This window comes from Emys orbicularis, chromosome 4, assembly GCF_028017835.1.
Source record: "Emys orbicularis isolate rEmyOrb1 chromosome 4, rEmyOrb1.hap1, whole genome shotgun sequence".
In the NCBI taxonomy this organism is placed as follows: domain Eukaryota; kingdom Metazoa; phylum Chordata; order Testudines; family Emydidae; genus Emys; species Emys orbicularis.
The window spans coordinates 138,437,105-138,463,143 of record NC_088686.1 but is presented as its reverse complement, the minus strand read 5'-3'; the positions used below and the strand labels follow the sequence as shown (position 1 = coordinate 138,463,143).

At 55.5% G+C, this 26,039-nt stretch overlaps 1 pseudogene; it reads left to right on the top strand.

Moving 5' to 3' along the window:
• Positions 1-26,039, top strand: part of LOC135877886 (voltage-dependent L-type calcium channel subunit alpha-1S-like) — a 74,483-nt pseudogene that overhangs the window by 28,976 nt on the left and 19,468 nt on the right.

The following is a 26,039-nucleotide window of genomic DNA, read 5'->3' as shown; positions in this document are numbered from 1 at the left end:
TGGGGGGCAGCCCTAGCATGTTGTCTGCCCTTCCTCCGGGGCCTCAGTCTGGCAGCGGTCAGCCAGAAGCTCCTTCTGCTCTGCTACCCTGCCCAGCACTGCTCTGCTCTGCTCTGCTCTAGCCACGGTGCTCCTAGGCACCCAGTCCTTCTCCCTAGCAGGCCAGGGAGAGACTGCCTTTTGCTCTGTTGAGCAGCCCTTTATATATGGCTTCTGCTGGCCCTGATTGGCCGCTGCAACAAGCCTCCTGATTGGCTCGCCTCTCTAATGGGAGGGTTCTGCGCAGGCTCCCTCTGGCCTGCTTTAATCCTTCCTCCCTGTGTGGGGCAGCCGCCCCACCACACTAGCGTATTGGCTATGTGGGAGCAGCACAGTATCGACCCTTTGAGCTGCAGTGGGGGCCTGCCCCAAGTCAGTAGGGTGACCAGACTTTCCCGATATTTAACTCTCTGTCCTGTGTCCCGACCGATGTATGATGGACATGAATCCTGCATGACAGTCGTGGCGGGAACTAGCACCACTGGGAATGCCGGAGGTCCTTCATGTGGTGTGGCTCGGGCCCAGCTGCGAGGCCAGTGTGCAACGGTGGGAGCATTTTCTGCACCTTCTTAAAGGGAGCAGCAGGTCCCACTCCCGAGGGGGCTCCTCACCCCATTTGTCCCAATATTGTAGGGCTGCCAGGCCTCCGGTTGGTGCAGAGCTGGTAGGCTCCCTACCCAGATGGCTAGTGGTAAAATCTCCCTCTGGGTCCTAGGTGCAGGGACGGCCAGGGGGGCTCTGCGCACTGCCCCGCCATGAGCACCGGCTCCGCAGCTCCCATTGGCTGGGGACCGCGGCCAATGGGAGATGCTGTGGCGGCACCTGTGGGCGAGGCAGTGCACAGAGCCACCTAACCGCCCCTCTGCCTAGAAGCCAGAGGGAGATGTTGCCACTTCTGGGGAGCTGCCTGATGTAAGCGCCGCCCGGAGCCCGCACCTCTGCCCCAGCCCTGAGCCCCCTCCCGCACCCAAATTCTCTCCCGGAGTCAGCACCCCGAACCCCCTTCCTGCGCCCCAACCCCCTGCACCAGCCCTGTGACCCCCTCTTGCGGCGGGGGCCAGAGCAAGGCCGTGCGTCCCTGACCTGCGGCTTGCAGAGGGGGCCGGAACCGGAGCCATGTGTCCCCGACCCGCGGCTTGCAGAGGGGGCCGGAGCTGGGGCCATGCACCCCCCTCGCAGCTTCCTAGGGTTGTGCACTCCCCTCCCCCATGCCTCCGGTGTGCCCCCCCATGTGTCCTGATATTTTACTCTTGAGATCTGGTCACCCTACAGGTCAGTGACTGGCGGTGGCCTGCCAACAAGGGGTGGCGGTGGGCTGGGGAGCCCCCTCGGGAGTGGGACCTGCTGCTCCCTTTAAGAAGGTGCAGAAAATGCTCCCACCGTTGCACACTGGCCTCGCAGCTGGGCCCCAGCCACACCCCATGAGGGACCTCCGGCATTCCCAGTGGTGCTAGTCCCCGCCACGACTGTCATGCAGGATTCATACTGCCCCCGTGCCCTCTCCCCCGCCCAAGGAAAGCTAGAATATGGCCCTATATGGCCCATTCCTGCCTGGGAGTGCAAGGGGCTCCGGCTTCCCACTCAGACTAATAACTGGTTAGAACTGGGTCCAGGGAGGGCAAAGTCCAGGAATGAGCCGAGGGTCAGAAGCCAAATGCCAGAGCCGAAGGTGTGGTAAGCCATGGGCAGAGCTGGGGATCGAAGCCAGAAATTTGAAGCTGGAAGGGAGCAGGGACTGGAACAAGGGCAAGTGATGCTGCAGGCAAGGTACCCGGTAAGCAGCTGCTGATCTGCGGTGGGGGCCGGGCTTAGAACCGTCAGGGGCTGTGACCTCTCTGTCAGTTCCAAGGTAGTGCAGATAGGCTCACTGATTGCTTTGCAGCGAAGTTAGTCAGGGACTAGGCCAGCGGCTGGGCCTAGCTGGTCTGATACCTGACAGCACCCCGCTTCTTTTAGGGTTGCCTCCCTGGAGCCCTTGGGCTGGGTTTCTTGGGGAGCCTGCAGGAGGTCCAGGGCATGGACGTGTTCCAGGGATTCCCACAAATGCTCTTCTGGGCCGCATCCCTCCCCATCACTCAGCTATTGGAGTCGCCCCCGGACTTGGCGGGAGTCCCGAATCCGCTGGCCCATGCGTTCCTCTTGGCCCAGCCCAGTTATTGGCAGAGGGGGAGGAGTAGCATGGGGTGGGAAGGGATTCTCGGTGAAAGGTTTCAGGAAGGAGATGTGGAACAAGGGGTGGACCTTGAGGGATTCTGGCAGCTGCAATCAAAAGGTTACCGGGTCAAGTTTTTCTGTGATCACAAATGGCCCTATGGACTTGTGGTCCAGCTTCACAGATGGATGGGTGGATCTCAGATCCTGAGCACCTGGGGTTGTTATGAGTCTCGTGCCCAATGTGCAAGAACAGAGGGAGTTAACCCAGGCGACCTGGGCCAGAAGGGGCCGAGAGCAGAACGCCCAAGCGATTGCTGGTAACCGTGCACCAGGGCAGCCTGGAGTCAGAGAGGGGCAGAAATGTTTCATCACAACAATTCTCCTGTGGAAAATGCTGATGCTGTTGAAAACGTTCCCTTCTGATGAAATATCATTTGGAACCCCCTCCCGCAATGAAGCGTTTTGCTAGCGTCAGCCATTCAGCCATTTTCTGAATGGAATGTTTGGGGGGGGGTTGGTTTGATTTTTCATTTCGAACCAAACCACAGATTTAAGCTGACGAAGGTCGAAGGCGGCGGGAAACATTCCCGTTTTCTCAGAGCAAAACATTTAGATCGGCTCCAAACACAACTTTTGTTTCATGGGAACTTTCTAATTTTTATGTTTTCAGAACAGGGAAAAAAATGTTCAAAATCACAGGATTTCCTGCGCAGTGAGAAATCGGGTCTGGCCTGGCTCTGCAGGGGAGAGGGGCAGGGAGCGGAGCTGGAGGTTTTATAGCTGGGAGTGTTTCATAATTGCCCACGGTGCCACCTCTGCTCCACGGGCGTCAACGCTTGACCTTTTTCCTCCTGTTGCCTCAGCGCCAGTGTGTCCAGTACGCGCTGAAAGCCCGCCCTCTGAGACGCTACATCCCCAAGAACCCCTATCAGTACCAGACCTGGTATGTGGTGACCTCCTACTACTTCGAGTACCTCATGTTCTTCCTGATCATGCTGAACACCATCTGCCTGGGCATGCAGGTGAGGAGGGAGCAAAGCTAACGACCTCGCTGTTGGGTGGCAACCTTTGATCACTGTCCATGGGACCTGGGGGTGGGGTGTCCGAGACCACCCTGCTCTTGATAGCAGACTAGCAAGCCATCAAAGTGAGACTCAGGCTGGCCCACTGGTCGGGTGCCCCTGGATATCTGGGTTTGGATCTTGGCTTGGAATACTTCAGGCAGTTCAGCATCACTGCTCCAGGGAGGCCCCTCCTATGTAAAAGCCGCGGGTGCTATAGGTGAGGAGGGAGGGACGGTGGCACAGCTGTGTGTGAGTGTGGAGATGCCCCGGGCTGCGGATCAGGAGTCAGGAACATCTACAGAGCTGTGGGGCAGGACCCAGGGCTGGAACAGGGAGGGGGCTAGGTGGCAGGACTATTGGCAGAGCTGTGTGTGGAATGGGGGAAAGCATCACAACTTCTGCTCACATTCCAACCCCGCCAGAGCTCTAGCTTTGTATGTTGGTCTCAGACTCTCACATCTGGCCCAGAATCTGAGAGCCCAGCCTCATACCTGCTCCCCATAGCCCAGTGGGCTAACCTGTGCCTCTTCCTGGCTCCCCAGCACTACAACCAGTCAGCTGAGATGAACCACCTCTCGGACAACTTGAACGTGGCCTTCACCATCCTCTTCACCCTGGAGATGTTCCTCAAGCTCATGGCCTTCAAAGCCAAGGTGAGTGTGGGGTGAAAGTCTGGGGGGCATGAGTCTGGAGAGGGGTGCTGGGGGGGTGCATAACGTGACCAGGATGTGGGCAGCCGTGCCCAGTGGTTGGAGCAGGAGTCAGAGCCCAGGGTCAGAACCGAGTTACCTGAGCTGAGACAAGGCAGGAGCTGTCCCAGCCATGGACAAATGCTTTGAGTAGCCACTGGACTGCTGCTACTGCCGCTGCTGGGCTTAAGAGCTTGTCTGCTGGCTCTCCCCACCCCTCAAGCGCGGTATCCACAGGCAGCCTGCTGCAGGCCAGCTGTGCTCGTTGGGTTGCCTGGAGACTGGCTCCGCTGCAGACCCCGATTCCTGACTGGCAGGTGCGAGTCCGGAAGGGGGCCCAGGGGGTGTGAATCTGGAGGAGGGCAGGGGCTCACCCCAAGCAGTGGGCATGGCATTTTCTCCCCATGCGGCGTCCCGGGAACACAATCCCCTCGGAGCCTGGGGCCCCGGAGAGACCTGCCCACGCCCAGTCACTCATGTGGACAGTGCCACTGAAGTCACCTGGGCAAGGGCTGCAGGCTGACCTGGCAGCTCCTGAGGGGAAGAGCAGGGCCAATCCAGGCCACAAGGGGGAGCCCTTCCTCCAGCTACCTGTTCGCCCAACACCCCCACCCCCACTCCGCTGCTCTCACTGTCCTGGGTGTCTCTCCAATGGGGGTGGGAGGCTAGTGGTCCTCCCTGGAGCTCTCCGGACCCCCCATCAAACCAGGCTTGCGTGTGAGCGGCCCTGGGAGAGCCCCTGAACCTCCCCCCACCACAGCCACTGAGCCACGTGAGAGGCGAGGCAGAGCCCCCCGCCCCGCCCCGCAGGCCTGTCCCCAATGCCACTGAGAGACGGCCATCACCTCCGTGGTCCCTGTCGATGTGCCCGGAGGGGAATCCCTCCCCTGCCCGACCTCACGAGCGATTCAGCCACGTGAGCCGCTGCTCCATGGGCTGCCTTGGCATCCAATGGTCGCTTTTCCCTGAACCCCACCAATGCCAGCCCTCGGGGGTAGAGAACCCCAAATGTGGATGGTCCTCTGGGAACCAAGCCCCCTCCAGGTCATCCCTCTGAGCGTAAGGGATAATCACAGGTTGTCTTGCTGCCACTTGGTTCAAACAGATCCATGCCCACCGGGCACTTACCTAGTACAAGAACAGCCTCCTCCAGCCTCCCCCTGCCTTCCCTATACGCCTGTAGCCCCAGGCAGCCAGCGTGGGGCATGCCGCAAGAGCCGCTGCTTGCGACCCATACACAGTGATGTGGGCCGGGGCAGGTGCACTGCAGGGAATGTTTCCCAGTGCAGCTCCTTGGCCACACACCTCCCCTGTACTTGCGAGCCGTGTCTTCCCCGCCATCCCAGCCCTGACTCGAGCTCCCTTGATGGACAATCACACTGTTGCTGGGCCTGTTGGGGGCTAGGAGCGTTCGTTCCCTGGCGTGCCGAGGACTCTCCCAGAATAAGCATCGGCACCAATCAGCTGGGAAGGTCTGACCCCAAGAGCTCAGTGGGTGCTGGGTGCCAGCGGATAAGAGTAGACATGGAAGGAAATCTAAATCCAAGCTCTGCAGTGCTCTCTCCATCTCGAGGCATGGGGGGCAGGCTGGCCATGCTGGCTGTGTTCTGTGTGGGCGAACGGAGACCCTCCCTCTGGCGCGGTGAGCGGGGCAGCGGTTTGCAAGGGAGAAAGCGCGCTGCGCTCAGGAACGGCAGGTCTCCTCCGCAGGGAGTTTATAACCCCCCTGTCTGACCCTCAGCTTCTTCCTTTCCTTTCCCCCTGTTCGGCCCCCCCAGTCATTCCCACCTCATTACTCTCTCCAATCTCAGGGCTATTTCAGCGACCCCTGGAACATCTTTGATTTCCTCATCATCATCGGTAGCATCATTGACGTCATCCTGAGCGAGATCGATGTAAGTGCCGCGATGGGCAGAGGGAACGTGTCCGAGAGCACGGGCAGGACAGTGATGTCATGGCAGTGACAGCCTTGGCAGGCTGCCAGCGTCCCACTGTCACATGGGAGGCCCGGGTTCCTGCAGGACTGCGTGGGACACCGGTCCGGCTGGCAGAGCAACCTGGGCCGGGCAGAAGGAGAATGGGGCAGGGGCATGGGCACACGGGTTAACCTTCTCCTTGCTGTTTAAGAGACAGCGCTGACGGGATCTCTCCTCAGCCATTACACAGCCATGGTGGACCCCCCCTAGCCTCAGTGGCCCTCGCCCCACCCCTCCTCCTGAATCTGCCTGGAGAGGTACCCTGTGGAAACTGCCCTTGTCCTGGGACAGAACCAGAACCTCAAGCTGACTCCGCAGTGACATATGCCAGTACTCCCCAGAGGCTGCACCCATGCCGTGCCCTGCCCGTGTTCTTTAAACTCATGCCCAGATGGCTAGTAATCAGCTCATTGGCCTGAGATCACCATAGAGATGGCTGAAAGGGTTCCCCTTGCCTCATGGTCCCTATAAGAAGTTTCTGCCCTGCGCTCTGTGAGGGTCAGGCACCGTTTCAATCTGCTGCATGTGCTTGGAGTGTGTCAGTGTGTATGACGATTGCCACATATACCCGGTGCCTACTCTGTATATGTGTGCCTGTATATCCAATATACACCGGAGTATATTCGGTATATACCGTCTACATGATACCACACGTGTACGCTGCAGTGTGTATGTACTGAGCAGCCTGCATACAGAAGCATTGTCAGAGAGGCGTGCACGGTGCATTGCTGGGAGCTGTGTACCTCGTTGCTAGCACGTGGCATGGAAACCGGCTCCATACACACATCGGGTGTGCGGTGCGTACAATCGACCCAGCTGTAGTCGGAGAAGTAGCTTCTGAAGTGAGCACTCCAGTGGGGTTAGCACATCCTCGCTAATAAAAAAGCCCATCCAGTTGTCACTGCAGAGAGTCCCCGCTCTTTGTGCTGTCCCAGAGTAGCATTGATCCGTTCCCCTGCATCTGAGAGCGAACCATCGGCAAGGAGATCCGGCCCGGAGGAGATGAAATGTCATCCTCTCCTGTTCTCGGGCACAGCTTCCCAGCCCCAATGCACACCAGTCCTGCATGGTGGATTGCCATCCCTACAGCCCAGAGGAGCCCTCTGGCTGGCTCCGTTCTCCTGGGGCAACTGCACTGGCTGAGCGAGCTGCCGAACTCCAGAGAGCAGGACTCCTCAGAGCCGCCCCCGCACCAGGTATTGGGTCATTGGCTCCATTCCCATGTCACCACCAGCTAACAGCAACCAAAAGCCCTCCTAAGCAGGACTGCCACCCCAGCTTTAGTGACCGGCACTGTGTCAGCCCCTCTGCTTTTTCACCATTCCCAGCCAGCACAAAGGACAAACCCCTTAGGGAGCTTGCAGAGGTCCCCAAATTGCCTGCTCATTTGGGCAGTTGCCAGCTGCTGTCAGGAGTTCCAGGCAGAGCAGCAGCTACCAGCCTCTTTCCCCAAGCGCCGAGTTGCCATCGAGCGGCTCTGTGCCCACGGAGTGCTCTCTGTCTGCCCGGGGGGCCTTGAAACACGTTCTGGGCTGCTGTGTCCTTCCCAGCAGTTCTCAGACATGAGGGCACCTGGGCTCCAGATCCCATTGTTGCTTGGGAAGGGATCCACTGGAGCTCTGGCTTCCCACTGGAAAGAGCTTGGCATTCAGTGGGTATCGAGAAACACTAACGGGTTGGGCACGCTGCCCAAATCACCCCACATCCCCTCCTCCAACAAGAGACCTCGGGGCTGGTTTTTTGGTCTCCTTCCAGAGGGTTCACTCGGCCACCCCACGATCCCCCCACCCCTCATTTCCCCCTTGACATCGCTCCCAGGCACGCACCTTGACAGCCCCCCTCATGGCCACTGTCAAAGCTCCAGGGGTAAGGGGAGACCCTGCCTGGCCACCAGGAGCTAAGGGACCCAGAGTTCTAGGGACCGTGCTGGAGGTTTTGGTTAGGGGGAACTAGGCTTAGTGAAGCCGGGCATGTAGCTGGAGAGCATCAACCCCACCCGGTAAGTACTCCTCTCTGCCCGCCGTTGGCAGCTGGGGTTTCTGGGTCATTGCAAGTGGTCATTGCCCATCAGGGTATGTGTTTGCACCTGTCTCACCTGGAGTCTGTAGCCTTGTCTGCTCTGGAGACTGAGCGATTGCTTAGGGCCCCGAGCAGCTGATGGGGGCTCCCTACTGGCTTTTTCAGTATGTGCTGTGTGGGGGCCCCTCAAAATGTTCCTGCTTAGCCCAATGGGCTAGCACTGCCTCTGGCTCTGGAATGCTGCTTCCTGCCCAAGCGCACAGACCCCGGGAGCACCGTGGTTTAGGGAAACAGTACCCTCACAAAACTCTGCCAACTGGGTCCCAGCGGCGCCACTGGGACGGGTTCACCAGTAACAAAGCCGTCCCTGGCAGTTGTTTTCTCCCAGAAAAATGTTAACGCTGGTTTGCTATGTCTATCCTCTCTTGCTTTCTCTCTGCTTCCTTTCTCTCTCCTGTTTCTGTGTACGGCTGTTCACTGACTCGTGCAAGATGGGGAGGAGAAGGCCTTGCTATTTGAAGCCCTTTCCTGAGTCACTCAGGTCCCGATCCAGCAAAACATTGAAGCACATGCAAGTGGTCCCAATGGGACTTAAAGTTAAGCACTGTTGCTGGATCATGCCTTGTGACCGTGATCCAAAGCCCACTAAGTCAATACACTCGTTGACATCACTGCACGGTGGGTAAGGCCTTATGAGTGAAATTCACTCCTGCACACAGGGCCAGAACAAGGGCTAGACACCACTTAGGCCTGGTGTGACGCTGTAAGTGGTGCTTGTAGCTGTATTCTGGGCATAGGGGAGAATTGCTTTCTATCCGCGGACCATTTTTGCGGATCGAATGTGGATACAAATTTTGTATCCGCGCAGGGCTCTAGGAATAGCTACTCTCTAGGAATTAACGAATTCAGCACACTTGGGTGAGAGGGTTTTGTGTGTGGACGCGAGCTGGGGTCAGGGCAACACCCGAGAAAGAGCCTGCATTAACTTGATAGTGAAGATGAACCCGAAGTGACTTAGGAGCTGAAGTCTCATTTCAAAAGTGGCTCAGACACCTGGGAGCGTAAGACCTGCTCTGCACTTGAAAATGTAACTGTTGTGTATGTTGGCAACAGGCATGAATTTTTGACCAATATGTAGCTATAACAATGCCAATATAAAGCTGCTATGTACTTGTATTCCCGTTCCCATATGGGAATAGCTATCCCTGTATAAAGCACCTTCTACACCAGTATAATTGCGTCCACACCAAGGCAGGTTGTATTGCTCTAACTACCCCGGAACAGTTCAAGCAGAACAACTTTCTAGTGTAGACAAGGCCTATGTCTCATTGAACGTCACTGGGGGCTTAGGCCTTTAAGTTGCTCTGGTACTTTTGCAGATGTTTCCCCTAGTGCCTATCTTTAGGTTCCCAAGTCAGAACATTTCTCTTCCAGTCTTACCCAGCTTGATATTTCCTTCAAACTGCCCTAGGGGTTGGGCCTGGATTCAGATCTGCCTTGTTCTGTGTGTTAGATTTTGGGCCATCCTACCCTGTCTTCTTTCTGTCTCTCTCTCTCTCTCTCTCTGTTTCCCGTCTTTCCCTTCCCTCCAAGGATCTGTGTCTCTGTCTGGCTCTCTCTGGAACCCAGCCGCCTGTTTCTCTTTCTCTCTCTGTCTCTCTTTTGTTTCCTGCCTCTCTGACAGTTTCTCTTGCTGACTCTCTTGTTCTCTCGACAGACGTTTCTTGCTTCCAGTGGCGGACTGTACTGCCTAAGCGGAGGCTGTAATGGCATTGTAAATATCAGCTGCATGTGCTTGCAGTGGGTCTCCTTATTTTTCTTCCTCTAGTTGTTTCTCTGCTGCACTCGGCTGCTGTGTTTGCGTGGATTGCATGGTGTGAATCCAGGGAGCTGCTCTGCAATGCACAGGGTGACTCTCCCATAGCGGAGCGGGGGTAGGAGCTAAAGACACCAATGGTCTGGGAGCAAACACACCCAACCTCTAGGAGATCTTCTTACCTCACATTGAAATGTGATCTCCATCCATCTGTCTATCCATCCACCCCTCCCTATCCCACCCCGACCCATCCATCCATATTACACTTTTCTTCTATCCATCCATCCTTCGTCCATGAAATACAGCAAAACTCAACCAGAGACAGAACCATCTAACTAAGGTTCCATCCAGCTGTTGTACAGACAGGACAGTCGCTCTATCTGTTCATTGTATCATCTAACGCAACGTTAGTTTGTAGAAGGTCTCTCCCCCCAGCTGTATGCGCACAGCTTCTTACAATGTGATTTGGTGCAATTGCAGGGATACGTTTCTCGAACCTCCCTTTCTCTGCGGAAGGTTAGTTTCCCTCCTGGCCTGACATTGCCCTGGGCTCTGGGTTCCCTCAGTCCCTGTTCGGCTGTGTATGGTACAGAGCCTGTGCTGGTGTCGGTGGTAATTGATCCCCTGGTGATGGACAAAAGTCAGGAGTCCCAGAAGCAATGTTCCCTCTAATTTTTCCCACCCATGTGCGGAATGAAGTTTGTTATGTGCACCAATATGGAGGTGACGTGTGACACATCACCTCCATATTGGTGAACATAACAAAATTCATGTGGTGGGGGTGGGGTTGAGGGGCTCGGAGTGTGGAAGGGGGCAGAGGGTTGGGGTGCAGGGGTGTGCGGGCTCCAGCTGGGAGTGTGGGCTCTGGGGTGGGGCCGGGGATGAGGGGCTTAGGGCTGGGGCAGAGGGTTGAGTGTAGGGGGTGAAGGTTCGGGCTGTGGGTGTAGCCTGATTTGGGGTGTGTTAGTAGTGTTAATTTAATGTATCCACTTAATTTAATTTTATTTAAATACATTTTTAATTAATTAATAAGTTTAATAATTTTACTAATTATTATTGTGGATATTAATTAGTATGGGTTTTGGCTCGCCAAGTTGTTTGATCAGAAGATAAAGTTCGTCCTGAATCAGGCTTCACAGAGTTTATAAAAGGAACTTCGGGGGTATGACAGGAAGTTTACACTGAGACAGATATAGTCATAAAGACCTTTTTATTAAAATCAATGAAGATAGTAAGCAAATGGTAAAACAGTTAGAATTACAGAGTTACAAATATCACAGTTCTTTAAGATATAGATATAGATATATGAATATAAGATTATAAGCTGCACAGTTGATTTAATACTCACACCCTGTTTTGATAACCCGGTGTTGGGAGATGTGATACCACGCCTATGGCAATTTCCGTTTTCACACCTCTGGCAGAGGAAGCTAATGCAGAGCTGTTTACTCTCTTTTAATTTAACTCTAAGCTGTACTAAAATAAAATATAAGGGAGCTCAAATCCCTATTTAACTTACAATTTGAAAAGAAATAGAAATATGGCCTATTAATAGTTAATAGCCGTGGTCGATGGGTAGCATCAATACGTAGTTGAGGCAATGAAGAGTAGACAGGAGCAGATAGGTGGGTAGATTGCCTGCCTAATGGTGAGCTGCTTCTCCTTTTTATAGGGCATTAGTCGGAAATCCTTCCTCTTATGCCCAAATTTCATTCTTCCCCCACGGAAATGTTAGGGTACACTTACCCCATAGGCTAGTATGTATGTGCGTATGGATGACAGGTATGTACGCATTTGTGGTGTATCTGTTAGAATTGTGGGCAAACCCCCCCTTTTTTACCCTTTATTGCTATTGGTTCAGGTAAAGGTCTCTAGACATCTGCGTGGGTGTTTTGTCTAATTTTACTTTTCTGTGCTCCTAAGTCACGTGGGCCCTTTAACACCTCCCCCCCCCCACAGTGAAGCTCTACATAGCCGCTTTCCTAGCCGCCTCAGACACTCTCCCCGTGCTCCACCCCAACAGCCGAGATCAGCTGAGACAGTCCCTGGCAGCCCCCAGCTTTGAATGCCGGGGGGACAAGAGTCTGGGGATCCTTAGTGCTGGGCAGGGGCCCTGACTGCAGTTTCCTTCCCCTCTTTGGTACAATGGGGCCCAGGGCTATTAGGCATTTGCCCAGGTGCTGGCTAGTTTTCTTTGGGCTCGGGGCAGTGCCGAGTTCTTTGGAGCTGGCGGTGCGTCACTGAGTCAGGTGTTTCGAGCGGCTGCACACACCCCTAGGGGAGATGGCAGGCAGTGTTTATGAATTGAGACAGAAAGAAAAGGGGAAAGAGAAGGCAAGAGAGAGAAAGGAAGGGAGGAGAAGGCAAGCGAGAAGCACGTTTTCCAGCTGAGATGTGACGTGCGATCAAAGCTCAGTGAAGCGGAATAGCACAGGGAGGCAATTTCCGACAGCCGGCGATGCAGAGGAGAAGGCTCTCGCGCCAGCAGTCATGAAGGAAGTCGGCGGTGGACAGATGGAGGGGAACAGATAGAAACAAACTCCATCAGTTTGGCTGGAACAAGTGGGGGTGTTTTAAAGCAGAAGGCGGTACCCAGAGACCTGGAAGGGCTTTTGCTGCTGGTGCTGATACTGCTCTGGGTGGACAGCAGCACGCTGGAACGTGAGGAGAGGCCAGAGATGGAGGCTGGGATGCGATTTGGGGCCGAGATGGAGCTGGGGCAGGGATCACAACAGGCTGATTTTTCAGACCAGGAGTCCTTTGGAGAGCAGAATTTGGGACACTTCACTAAACCCCTCGGGATAAACCCACTCTGTCCTTTGCAGAGCTCCCCCCATACGAGCCAGCCCCATGGCTATCAAGAGGGGCAGCTGGGGTTTCAGTGTGGCAACCTGGAGCGGCTGGAGATGACCTGCTGTTTTTGCTGGACTGCTGCCTCTGGCACTGGCACCACTGTGGTGTTAAAGCCTGGTGACCAAATGTCACTATCCCCATTGGGCAGCTGGGGAAACTGAGGCACAGAGCGGGTCAGTGATTTGCCCAAGGTCACCCAGCAAGTTGCTGGTGGAGTCGGGATTAGAACCCAGGACTCGTGGCTCCCCACATCGAGCATTAGGCCACAGCTGCCTTGTGGGGAGTGGGATCTTGTACTATGATCATCTGATCTCATGCCCATGGCCTGTGCCTGGCACACCCCCTCTGTCCATACAGGCAGGTCAGGTCTCTGCTCCCCCGTCTGCCCCACGCCGCCCAGTGAGTCAGTGTGCCAGCCACAGCAGCTCCTGGCTGCTCCCCAGCGAACGCTACCGAACAGGACGGTGCAATGAGACAAGACAACGCTGACGTGGGCGTGGCGGGGGCTTTTCCCCACAAGCTGTGATCCTGGCTGATCAGCACTATGGAGTGTTTGCTCAGCTTGTTCCAAAAGTTATTGGGAGCCTTTGCTCCGACGCAGACACCTGGGGCTCCTGGTGGGGAAGGCAGCGTGTGAGCTACAGGGAAGATGGGGTTAGGGCTCTAGCTAAGGAGACGGAAGGTCCAGGTTCAATTCCCTGCCCCAGGCTCCCTGGGGAAGTCACGCTGGGCCTCAGATCCCCGTCAGAACCTAGCCCTGCCTTACCGCCCGGCGGGTGCGAAGACTGGGATCTGTGAATTGCTTCGAGATCTGCTGACACGAAGAGCTAGGAGGTGTTATTACTGCAGGTCCCATGCCCAGCAGCGTTTGGCTACTCGAGCGGGTGTCGTGCTGTCAGTTGTGTGTCTGTGGCCCCTGTCGCGGAGCGGAGAGTTCCCACTCTTGCCAAGAGCTTTTCTCTCCTGATAGCCTCCTTTGCTGCACCTCCCCCTCGGGAGGGCTCCGATCCCCACTTCCCTCCAGACAGGGAGGGACTCGCGGGGACTTAGGGCAGCAATATCGTCTTTCGAAGGTCTCCCCCACCCTAACCTACCCTATTCCTTCCTTCCCTTCCTCCCACCCCACCCTGGTCGGCCCCGCTCTATGACCCCAAACCAAACATGCCCAGCCAGCTCAAACCCTTTGCCCCCTGCCGTAGACCTGCTGCAGCCAGGAGGCTCTCGGGCCCAGTGTGGTGGCAACCAGAGCCCCAGGTGAAGCAGGAGGGACCGGATTCCATCATGTAACCCTTGCCAGTGGAGCTGAGCATGGGGGAGGGAGGCTCTCTTCTGGATCACCCTCGCTGGAATGTACTGACTTGGTAGCACTCCTCCACCCTCACTACAGCATGCAGCTCCCCTGAGCCGGCCCAGCGAGTGGGCTTACTCTAACACACATAACACCCAACTGCAGGAGAGCCCTGAGCCGGGCTGCAGATCCGAGAGATCCCTGGGCTGTAGTGGTGAACAGTGGGGGAAATGCCACCAGTTCCGCACAGCAGTGGCTCCTCCCTGTGGCCAAGCAGCCCCGAAGAGCTCAGCAGGTCTCCTGGGCCTGCTCCCTCCCTCCCCTCCCTGGGGCTTCTGTTCCCACTGAGCAGCTAAGGGGCGTGCTTTGCCTGCAGGATTCTGCAGACAATACCCGCGTCTCCATCACCTTCTTCCGACGTTTCTGGGTGATGAGGTTGGTGAAGCTGTTGAGCCGGGGGGAAGGAGTCAGGACCCTGCTCTGGACCTTCATCAAGTCCTTCCAGGTGCGTATGGACCAATCCCCAGTGTGGCTGGGCAACTGGCTTTGAAGATGGGACCTTCAGCCCCAAAGCACAGGCCTCTACTGCTCAAGAGCTCCATTAGCCGGTAGCAGCAGCAGGCTGTTAACCTCGATATGGACTGGTCACTAGCTGGCACGCACTTGACATGTATGTTACCCAAGCATCTAGGAGTTCAGGAGGAGCCACGAAGGGCTTCCCAGATGCTCATTCATACTGGTGTCAGCATGTCTCAGAGCCTCAGCTGGCCCCATATTCCCCAGACCAGATCAGTAAGATCGCCAGCTCCCTTGGACAGGAACTTCCAGGACTGGAGGGGCGCTGAGGGTGCTCTCCAGCACCTCAGTCGTAGGCACCTCTTTGTGCTGAGATTGTGCATGTCCCTTTCTCCCTGCCCCCCCCCCCCCCCCCAGTGCTTTTCCTAGCTGCAGGGGCAGGGAGCTCCCTGTGCAGGCTGTGGAGTGAGTGACAGCAGCAGGAATGCTGGAGAACGGGTGTTTTTAGTGTCAACTTCCAGCCCCAGCCAGCAGCAGACAGCCTCACTCTCCGGCCAGCTGCCCCGCTGGAACCCTGGCTGGCACCAGAGCTTGGTAGCTCCAGCCCGGAGAACTCCTACTCCTAAAGCAGGCGGGATCCACAGCGGGGATAGGCTGCTCCCTCTCAGCTCCACTCCCACATGAGCCCTGGACCCTTTGTCTCACAGGCCCTGCCCTACGTGGCATTGCTGATCGTGATGCTGTTCTTCATCTACGTACGCTGTGATCGGGCTGCAGGTAAGGAGGTGGGGACAGCGCTGGGGCCCCGGCTGGCAGGGCGTGGGAGAGCCAGGATCCAGGGAGCAGGGGTCACCCCTCGGGCACTCCTGCCGCACGACAGATACAACCCCACTGTCTTTCCACCAGGGGGGTCTCAGAGTGCTCTGCAGTCACTAGTGAATCAAGCCCCAGCAGCCTCCCTGCCAGGGGGAGGCCACTGTTATTATCCCCATTCCGCTGATGGGGAAACTGAGGCACAGAGCTGTCAAACTCCCCCGGCTTCACACAGCAAGTCAGTCGCAGAGCTGGGAACACACCTTGGGCCCCTGACTCCCAGCGCTGTGCCCAGTCCACAAGGTCATCCTGCCAGGCCAGCCCTTTCCCTGTGGTGCCAGGCTATTGGCTGGAAAGGAGCCAGCGGGAGCAGTGGTGAGGCCAGGAGCGGGAGCACGTGGGGTGGAGGGTAGCAATGAATGCCTATGGCAGGGCGTTCCTCTGCAGGGCAGCTGGGACCTGAGCATGTCATTCACAGATGTTTGGGAAAAATCGCCCTGGTGGATGGAACCCAAATCAACCGGAACAACAACTTCCAGACCTTCCCACAAGCCATCCTGCTGCTCTTCAGGTCTGTGTAGGCTCCACCCCTTCCTCATCCCACCTCATCCCTTCCCATTCCATCCCCTGGGGGTGCCCGGTACAGCCAGCCTGGGGGCATTTGTAATGCAGAGCCACTGCTGGGGGAAGCCAGCCTGACTTCCTCGAGGAGCAAAGACCCCAGGCTAGTCCCTCACTCCCACGGGTCATTAAAGGGCCCCTCATATGTGCCATGAGGTTGCACTGGATCACAATGCACCAGTCCATGGTGGTGCAACACAAGGGCCTGGGTCTCCCTACACGGAAGCAACAATGAGGTGTAACCATCCTGGCACTGTCATCCTGGCCATCCCCAGGAGCTGGACCCAGCACCTCCAGAGCTGAACATGGAGCTTGTGCTGCGGGGCTACGATCCAGAGCCTCAAAGATATTTCGGCATCACACGCGGCCCCTGAAATCGGTGGCATCGAAATACCTTTGAGGATCTGGGCGTAAGTCCCGCAGCTGGCACGGGCTCGTCCTAGCCGCTGGGGACCTGGCACAGAGGGGGAAGTATGGCTCGCTGACCAGCTGGTTACGGTTGCAACAGGTTCCAGGGAAAATACACTGTGGGTTCAGGTTGTGGCCTGAATGTGCCTTGGGGCCCACACTGGGCTCCCCAGAACTCGCCCAAAGAAGACACATGAGCCCTGTTGGGGATGCCCACAGAGCCCCAGCCCATCAGTGGTGCCTGACTCACAAGTCAGAGGTCAGCTGGGCTTGGTGCTGAACGCAAGGCCAAGCTGGAGCAGAGCGGGTCGGAAAGTTTTAGTTTTTCACCACCCAAAGACGCTGTTGGGCTGAAATTGCAAAGTTTCTTGGGAACGTGTTGATTTCAACACCAGTTCTGATGGCAACGTTTCCAAATGATTTGAATCAAAACTTTAAAAATGTTTAATTCCTCGTCAGCTTAGGTTAGGTTTGTTTCCACGTTGTGGAAATGAAGTGGTGTGTTCTCCATGCAGTAGTTCTACTAGACAGGCTGTGAAACGCTCTCCGGCTTGGATTGGCTGCCCATCGTGTATCGATGTAAGGACCAAATTGTCCCTAACATTCGATGTTTCAGAAATGAAATACTTTTGACTGGAGCCCTGACTTCCACTCCTCTGTTCTAACTGCTAGACGTCACTCTTCTCCCAGATCCAGGGATTGAATCCAGGAGTCCTGACTCAGTCCCCTGTTTTACCTGCTGCATCGTACTCCCCTCCCCGAGCGGGGGCTAGGACCCAGGAGTCCGGACGCCTAGTCCCCTGCCCATCCACAGCTGGGACTAGCACCCAATAATATTGATTCTCGGCCCCTGCTGTAACCACTAGCTCCTGCTCCCTTCCAGCTAATCTCATCCCATACTTCCTGGGCAGGGTAGCCCTTCCCTGCAGAGCCTAGCTGGCATTCTCCCTTTCTCCCTAGGTGTGCGACAGGCGAGGCCTGGCAGGAGATCCTGCTGGCCTGCAGCTACGGGAAAAAGTGTGACCCCGAGTCTGACTGGACCCCAGGGGAGGAGTACACCTGTGGCACAGGTTTCGCCTACTTCTACTTCATCAGCTTCTCCATGCTCTGCGCCTTCCTGGTACGGCTCCTGATTCCGGATCCCCTGGTGTTTAGCTCCCGGTCCCTTCATTGTCCTTAACAGGAGAAGGGTGAAAGTGGAGGCCATAGGATTGTGCCAGCCGGGGACCAACCAGAGAGCGAATGCCAAGGCTTTCTCCCATGAGGTCTCCCGTGGCACCCCAGGTCCGGGGCAGTCCAGAGCAGTCCAGACAGGGTCCAAAGGGTTCAGGGTGTTCTGCAATGTGCAGCTGCCACCCCCCTTCCTGCGAGGCTGAGGGTATAGCACGCTTCATTCGCCAGTGGCAGAAGGAAGGCTGGGAAGAAAAACACCAGTGCTGCTCCAGAACTCAGTCACCAGGAGGCGCTGTCCTCCACCCTCCAGAGCCCACCCCCTGGCAAGCCACTGAGCTACCCACAGTCACGCTGGAGGGGTTGACATGAATGGGCTGCCATGCGGATTGAGGACAAATGTCAGCATCCATCTTGCAGGGGCGAGGGGAGGATTCGCCTGTGGTTGTCACAGGTTTTACTGGCTGGGTATGAAATATTTCCAGGGAGCTAAGGTCTGTTCCCTGCCCAACGGTAGCTGCAGACTCTGCTGGCTTCAGGAAACCCTCTCTGCTTGGCCCTCACTCAGCCCCTGCATGAGGGGATCCATCCACTGACCCTTTTCACCCTCTTTTTTCAGCCTGGGATCCTGTGGGGCACATGGGTCCTGGGTTGGGTCTTGCTCTGGTGAGAGCGAGGCATGTAAAAACGACCCTCTAGTGTGTTCTCCATGCAGTAGTTCTACTAGACAGGCTGTGAAACGCTCTCCGGCTTGGATTGGCTGCCCATCGCGTATCGATGTAAAGACCAAATTCTCCCTAATCCACACAGCAGGCCTGGTCCCTGCACGATGGGTCCCCCAGGGAGAAGACAGAGAATGTCTGAACGAGGATATCGGGGCGGAGATCTAGCAGGCAGGTTGGAGAGGAGAATTTTGTACAAAGTGTGTAATTTGTCAGAGGAGACCAACCAGTAGCAGTTTAGAGCACAGGGAAGATAGCAGGGCACCAGGCCGTGCGCTGTCATTTTATATACGTCCTTCACATTTGGAGACCTCATGTCCTGCCCTCTCTGGTGCATTGTGGGACAGACGCTCAGCTGACTTCAATGGGAGCTGCTTTGTGCCAGCTGAGGATCTGGCTCCGCATCTGGTCCCCTTCACGTACGCTCCTCTCTTGCCAGATTATCAACCTCTTTGTCGCTGTCATCATGGACAACTTTGACTACCTCACGCGGGACTGGTCCATCCTGGGTCCTCACCATCTGGACGAATTCAAAAGAATCTGGGCAGAATACGACCCGGAAGCCAAGTGAGTGAGCACTGGTCTGTGGCTGGCCTGGGTCTGAGTGGCAGCCAGGGAGGCCAGCGGATTATTTCCTTAAAAGGCTGAGAGAAGTTAGCACAGCTGGAAGGTGCTGGATTGGCAGCCTGTGGGACTGAAGTCCCCTGTTTATCCACAGCTCAGCCATAGCACAGTTAGCGTCAATACCAAGGACTGTGGCAGATTCTCCAGTGCTGGCAATTTTTAAATCAAGCCTGTACGTTTTTCAAGATGTGCATTAGTTCAAAAGGAATTATTTGGGGCAAGTTCTCTGGCCGGTATTATACAGGAGCGTTGACCGGTTCTATTCCCCGCTACCCAGAACGCACAGGGTCACAGACAGGCCCTTGAGCTTGAAAAAGAATGTCATTTCTTCACTGCTTCAGTGAGTGATCAGGCCACCGAAACAGGGCCAAACAGGCGCACCCCCAGGTTCAGGTACTCGCCTCGAATACATTGTTACAAAGTTATTCATTATATACGGTATAAACACTTTCCTGCCTAGCCGAGATTAGCTGGCTAAGTCAGTTGTTTACCTGATGAGGTTGCTGACCAAGATGTTCACTTGATTGAACTGCTGACCCAGTTGTTAAGCTGATCAGGTTGCTGGCTCATCTTTTCGCCCAGCTGTTCTCCCTCCCTGCCAGACCATGTCCCAACACCAAAAATATACATGCTACATGTTACATATCCTACAAGGAGGTCAGACTGGATGAGCACAGTAGGCTCTTTTGGCTTATGGCTCTAAAGCCCTGCTGAGATGATCATCCGAGGTGCTAGTTATAACAGTGGCTTTCTGAGACCTGTTAAGAACTGGCCTGAGACACACCAACTCATTTAACGCAGGCCCCCAAACTGCCCCCAGCTGGATTCTAGACTTGGGAGCTTCCAGTCCCCAGTGACATAATATTGAAGCATCCAGTCCCCAGTGACATAATATGTCAGCACTGTAGTGTCATTCTACAATGGCCTGCAATATGAAACCCCATCAGTTCCAAAATTATCTGTCTACCTACATACTTCTCTGCCCCCCATCTCTGTAGTGCCTGGGGGCCTTGCCTACATTAATGAATTTACCCTCGCACCAGTCTGTGCAGCACAGAAGTGTCCATGTTGAAGATGGAGTGTAGCAGTGAGGGACTCACCCCTGCGGCGCCTCCTGCTGGTTGTCCTTGGGAATTAGCTCTGCCAGCCTTGGAGCGCCCTCTGCAGGCTGGTGATCCGCCTTGCCACTGGCCCCGTGTCCCTCCCAGGACCCCAGTGCCCCTTTCTCTGGGTGCTGCCCCCTGGCAGTACCCCACAGTTCTGGGTCTCCCCCTCCCAGGGGAACCCCCACCCACTATCCCCACTTCGCCTCAGTCTTGGCTACTGCCCAGTCTCCGTCTAGCCCCCGTTCACTGGGGCAGACTGCAGTATCAGCCACTCATCACAGGCAAAGGGGTTCGGACCTGCTGCCTCTGCCTACCCACGGGCTGCCCCCTGCAACCCAGTACCTAATAGGCCTTACCAGGCCTGCAGCCTGGGGCTTTCCTAGGCCGGAGCCTCCCTGGCTCCCTTGGCCTTTCCCCAGCTCTGCTCCACTCCAGATATCTTGTTAACCTCCCTGCAGCCAGGCCCTTCTCTCTCTGAATGCAGAAAGAGGCTCCTGGCTCCCAGCCTCTTATACAGGCCAGCTGTGGCCTGATTGGGGTGTGGCTCAGCTACGGCCACTTCCCCAATCAGCCCGGCTTTTAGAGCACCAGCCCTCTCCAGGGCTGCTTTTACCCCTGCAGCCCTCCTTCAGGGCTGATTTCAAGCCCTTCAGGGCAGGAGCGGGTGTCCACCCTGCTACATGGAGAAACTGAAGTACAGACAGACTTAAAGCCCAGATTTTTCAAGGTTTTTGGCATTGCTGCACTGAGTTTTGCAATGCCTAATTGATTTAGGAGCCTAAGGTTCATTTTCAAAAGAGATTTAGGCCGTAAAGAGCCAAAAATCCCATTGCCAGCATCTATATCCCTTTGGAAACGAGCCTTTGGCTCCTGAATCAATTCGGTGTTGCATCACTCAGCGGAGCAACGTCTGATACCGTTAAAATCTGGGCCTAAGTGACTTCCCCAAGGTCACACAGGCAGTCAGTGGCTGAGCCACAGATCGGACCTTGAGCTCCTGCCCCCCAAGCCAATTAACTCCCCATCCCCAGCCAGGGTTTGCAATTCTACCACTGGAGCAGATGGGTAAAGCACAGCTGTCTCTTGACTCCTGCAGGGGAAGAATCAAACATCTGGATGTGGTGACCCTGCTGAGACGCATCCAGCCTCCCCTGGGCTTTGGGAAGTTCTGTCCGCACCACGTGGCTTGCAAGGTAACAACCCCTTTGCAAAGGGTAAGGTTCCATGATTGACATGCTGGACGGCTCTATCCCAGTCCCGGCCCCCTCCCTCCAGCACACCCTGCAGCCTCTGGGTTCCCCAGCTCCCACCGAAAGGGGCTGGGGAGAAATCCAGGGTTGGTTTTGTGTATCCTCATGATCTGATATCAAGTGTTTAATGGAGAAGGAGGCTTTTGGGGGGAGCGAGACAATTTAAACGGGCGGAGGCTGACACACTTCAGGTTTCCTGAATTATAATCCCCCATGGTACCGTCAGTCCAATACAAGGCAGAGGCCCCCAGCTCTGAGAAGACCCCCAAACTCTTGGTCAGACACAAATCTCAGCTAGAGATGGGTCCAAGCTGCACGGCTCAGCTCTAGTGTCCCCATGTTCAGGTCTGGGGTTGGGGACCAGGCCTTTCTTCAGCTTCGGTGGGTCCCATTGTAGCTGCATGAAAGCTCTTATGGTGGGAGTCCAAACTCCTCAGCGGGGAACGTGTCCCGTTGTCCGCAGGGGGCAGCTCTCCAAAAGCCGGGGGCTGCAGAGGGAGCAGGGAGAGTGGGCGGCACTTCTTCCTGCACCCGCTCATTCTCCACAGAGCATGGGAGACATTTCTGACTCATGCCATCAAAGCGTTAACAAAGCCACCCAGTTCCTGGGTCAGAGTTCAAGGCAGTTTTGCCATTTTAAACCAGCTGTGGATTCTGGAGCACTGGGTGAAATGGCATGTTATCAAAAGGCCATGCGGTCTTATCCCAGAATCCTTTGGGTTGGACGGGCTCTCTAGTGGATCTTCTAGTGCACCCCGCTGCCTTTGTGGTTGAATGGATTTCACTGATCCCATCCCTGATAGAAGGATGTCTTGGTCCTGCTTTGAGCAGGGGGTGGGACTAGATGGCCTCCTGAGGTCCCTTCCAACCCTGATATTCTATGATTCTATGTCTTCCCAATTCCCTCACCTTCGACATCTCCACTGGTGAGGCCACACCTGCCATATGCAGCCTGCCGAATAACCCAACCCGTCTGAGTTATAACCTTTAACCTGACTGTTCCCATGCAGCCTATGCCTCCGTGGTCTGTCTTTGCTGACTGGTGAGCTGTGCTCTGGAGAGCGTCCTTTGCACAAGTGCCGTGCAATAGAGACGGATCTCCGTTGTCATGAATATAAAGGGGACTCTCTCTAAGGGGGCTGCTGGACACAGATGGACCAGGAGGGTCTCTCTGGTTCCCTAGCTCTCAGACTGTGCTGCCATTGTCACGGCGCAGCATCTCCCTTAGGCCTGGCCTGAGCGGTCCTGCCGGGGTCTGCTGCCGGCCCTGTGCGTGGGAAGTGTGCTCCGGGCTGGGGGTGAACGCAGTTGTCATTTGTTGTGCAGCGCCTGGTGTGCATGAACATGCCTCTGAACAGCGATGGCACCGTCACCTTCAACGCCACTCTCTTCGCTCTGGTGCGGACAGCCCTCAAGATCAAGACGGAAGGTGAGGGACACGCTCTGTCTGCTTTGGTGCCCTGCCCTGCCAGCATAGCGCTGGCTGGTGCATCTATAGAGACCGCCTCCAGAATGCTTCCCTAGCCCCACCCATGCAGGGGTCCCTCCCCAGCCATCAGCGTGAGACGTGAGTAATATCGGCTACCCTGGTGCATTTCATCTGGGCACCGAGGGCCAGATCCTTTGCTGCTGCAAATCAGCATGACTTGACTTCAAAGGAGAGACGCCTGTTTACACCTGCTGGGAACTTGGCCCCTTATAATTTAGCCTCACATCGCCCATGTGAGGTAGGTGAGGGTTGTGTAGGGATCCTTTTACCCATCCACAGAATGCTGCCTTCTTCTTTGAGGAGTGTCCCTGGCGGTGCTCCACCCCGAGCACCTTTGATTGGAGATGTTCACTAGCAGTGCCTGTTCGTCCCATGCATGCACTCCAGACATCCCCGGGCTCCGTATTGAGGGTATATAGAGCTGCCCAGGCAAATTGCCCTCGATTCCTTCTCAACTACCCGCTGGCCTGAGACAGAGCGTCAAGCTTGCCCGCTTCCGCTTTGCTCTAGCTTAGCCTCGAGTTCCTAGTTCAAGGTTTAGTTTAGTTTACTTGCCTCTCTCCTTTATTTTATAATTGTCCCTCTTCGGTTAATTTGGGGAGGTTCTGCTTAATAGCCCCTTTTTTCCTCCTCCCCCTTTCTGAGGGGTTTGCCTTGGGGATTGTCATCAACCTGGTGTGCCGGGCTTCCTGGGATGCAAGCGCTGCCTTTCCCGCTGGGAATCGACCCTGGTCAGCGACGGACATTCCCAGTGTATCCGCTGTCTGGGACACGCCTCCAATTCCAGCCAACTCCAAGATCTGCTCAGCTTTTCAAAGCAGATCTAAAAACTCCTGGAGATTCAGCTTAGGATCCTCATGATGGAGCTCGCCGTCCAACCAGCTCAGGGTCCAGGCCCAAGAGACCCCCTGTACAGCCGCAGCCAAGTGAGCACAGTGCCCCTCAATCGCCGTACCCCGCTCGCCTCGGACTTTGCGGGTAGGAAGACAGAGCGCACTGCTAAAATTCCCAAGCGGAGTTCCGGCTCTCCTCCTGGACGGCCCACTTCAAACGACCCTCAGTCACCGTCAAGATTGACCGTTTCAGAGACCTCCTGTCCCAGGTGTCAGGAATGAGGGCCTGCAGCTGAGCCTGGGACTAGCTAGTCTCCAGGCATAGCAAGCCCAGATGGGCTGCAGCAGGACCGCCTGACTGGCTGAAGGGAACCAGCCAGTGTGCTTGTAAGCCCAGCAGCAGCAGCAGGTCACTGGCTGCTCAATGCTTTGCCCACAGCTGCAGTCACCCCAGACCTATCTTGCTCCAGCCTTGTTCTGCCCACTCCCAGCCCTGCCCCAGCCTGATTCCTGTTTAAACCCAGTTTACTCTGGCTCTGGACTCTGACTCCTTCTTCCTGACTCCGGTTCTGCCCCTTGGCTCCGGACTAAAGCTCTGATCCTTGGTTCTGGTTCCCAGTCCCTCCTTGCTCTGGCTCCAACTAGTAGGCTGGGCTGCCCCAGTCCTGACACCGGGAAGGGCACCGCTGAGGCTCCATCCTGCTATAGAAACGACCCTAAACGCTCTGCCTCTAAAAAGTCTGTAGCATAAACAGACTTTTCAATACCACCTCCGGTGCCTAAACATGTGACCCTGACAGCAACATCGGTTCCTCCGAGCTCAGCATCTTCAGTATCAGCGCTATTGACTAGACAGATACCACCAGAACAATCCACATCCTCGGTACTGACACTGGTCGCGTCAGAGCCCCATCCAGTCCAGGTTCACCCAGTACCACAGAAGTTTTAGATTCTCCAAAGACTTGTTGGAGTCTGATGAGCCAGAATGGGTACCACATGGGTATCGGTAGTGAAATCTGCAGGGCCTCTGAGACCTTACTTTCCTCCGGTACCCCCGGGTTCTCCTGTACCACCTGTCCCAGGTGGAGAACCATCCTCGCCTCCAATGTCTGCTCCTCCTCTGGACTGTGCTGAGGACTCCACTTCAGATTCTCAGCTATCTGTGCAGGGATCCCCTAGGTACCACCATAGCAGCATCTCTCCTGATACCTTTGTGACGGGCTGGACCCCCTGGGATGTCACCTGCTGTGCTGGGATTTCACTGAGTCAGACCATTCTGCCAGCCTGGGCCCCCCTTTACCTGGTCTTGCTGGGCTCGGCTCCCCCGTCTTTTCCAGCCCAGCACACAGGCAGGGCCACACCCATCTGCACAGAGAGACAGAGATCCGCTCTGGGAAGGCTCAGCTTAAGGAGCTTGCCACAGCACCCAGATGTCCACCCTCCCTTGGAGTACAAACCCGAAATTATATGAGATTCGCCTCTTCTCTCAGTGTGGAGGAGGGTGTGCACATCTTCCCCCCCCCCCCCCGTTAGAAATCACATCGACTGGGTTCTATTGTAAACCAGAAATAAATGTATTAACTAGAACAGGTGTATTTTAAGTAGTTAAGGAGGTAGCAGACAGAACAAAGCATATCTGCCCCAAGTGTTTTCTCCAAAGTCCTGGCAATAGTAGCTGTGCACAGGTGGGGAATAATCATCTTTCCTACCACGACAACTGGCTGTTCAAGGACCATTGTATGTCAAAGTCTTCTCTGCAATACAGAAGCCATCTGTAATGTCCACTTTGACTCCAGTTCAACAGATAAACTTCACAGGAGCATCTCTGAATGCCCTAAGATCCAGAGCTTACCTTCCTTCCGACAGATTTCTGATACTGATGAGTCTTAGTGCCAAGATTCAAATAACCCCCTGACAACAGCAAGAAATTGCCTCCAACTGCTGGCTCATATGGCAGCTTGTACTTTCATAACACAACATGCCAGGTTACATCTTGCTGCTTCCAGGGTTGGCTCAGAATAGTCTATCACCCGAACAAACAAACAGTCAAGACAATCTGGTGTCTGGCCCTCATCACGTGCTACACTCGCTCAAGTGAAGGACCTGTCCAAAGTCCGTGCAGGAGTACCTATCGCCCAGCCGCCTCCTACCATCGCCATAACTTTGGATGCCTCACTTGTGGGATGGGGAGTGCAGCTAATGGGACACACTGTCCAAGGGAAATGGTTGTCTCAAGAGTCTCTCCTGCACATCAACCTCCTAGAATTAGGAGCAGTCAGGAATGCCTGAATCCACTTCACTCCCTTAAGCAAGGGCCAATCCATGAAGGTCATGACAGACAATGTAACCTGCATGTTCCACGTAAATCTCAGGGAGGGGCGAGATCCCCTTCTCTTTGTGCTGAAGCAATAAAGCTATGGAATTGGTGTCAAGCCCCAGTCACATCCTCACAGCCGCTTACCTTCCGGGCATGCAGAGCACCATGGCCAATGATCTGAGCAGACATTTCTCCCACGATTACGAGTGGGAACTGGACCCTCAGATCCTCAAACAGAGATTCCTGACCTGGGGTTTACAGAAGCAGACATC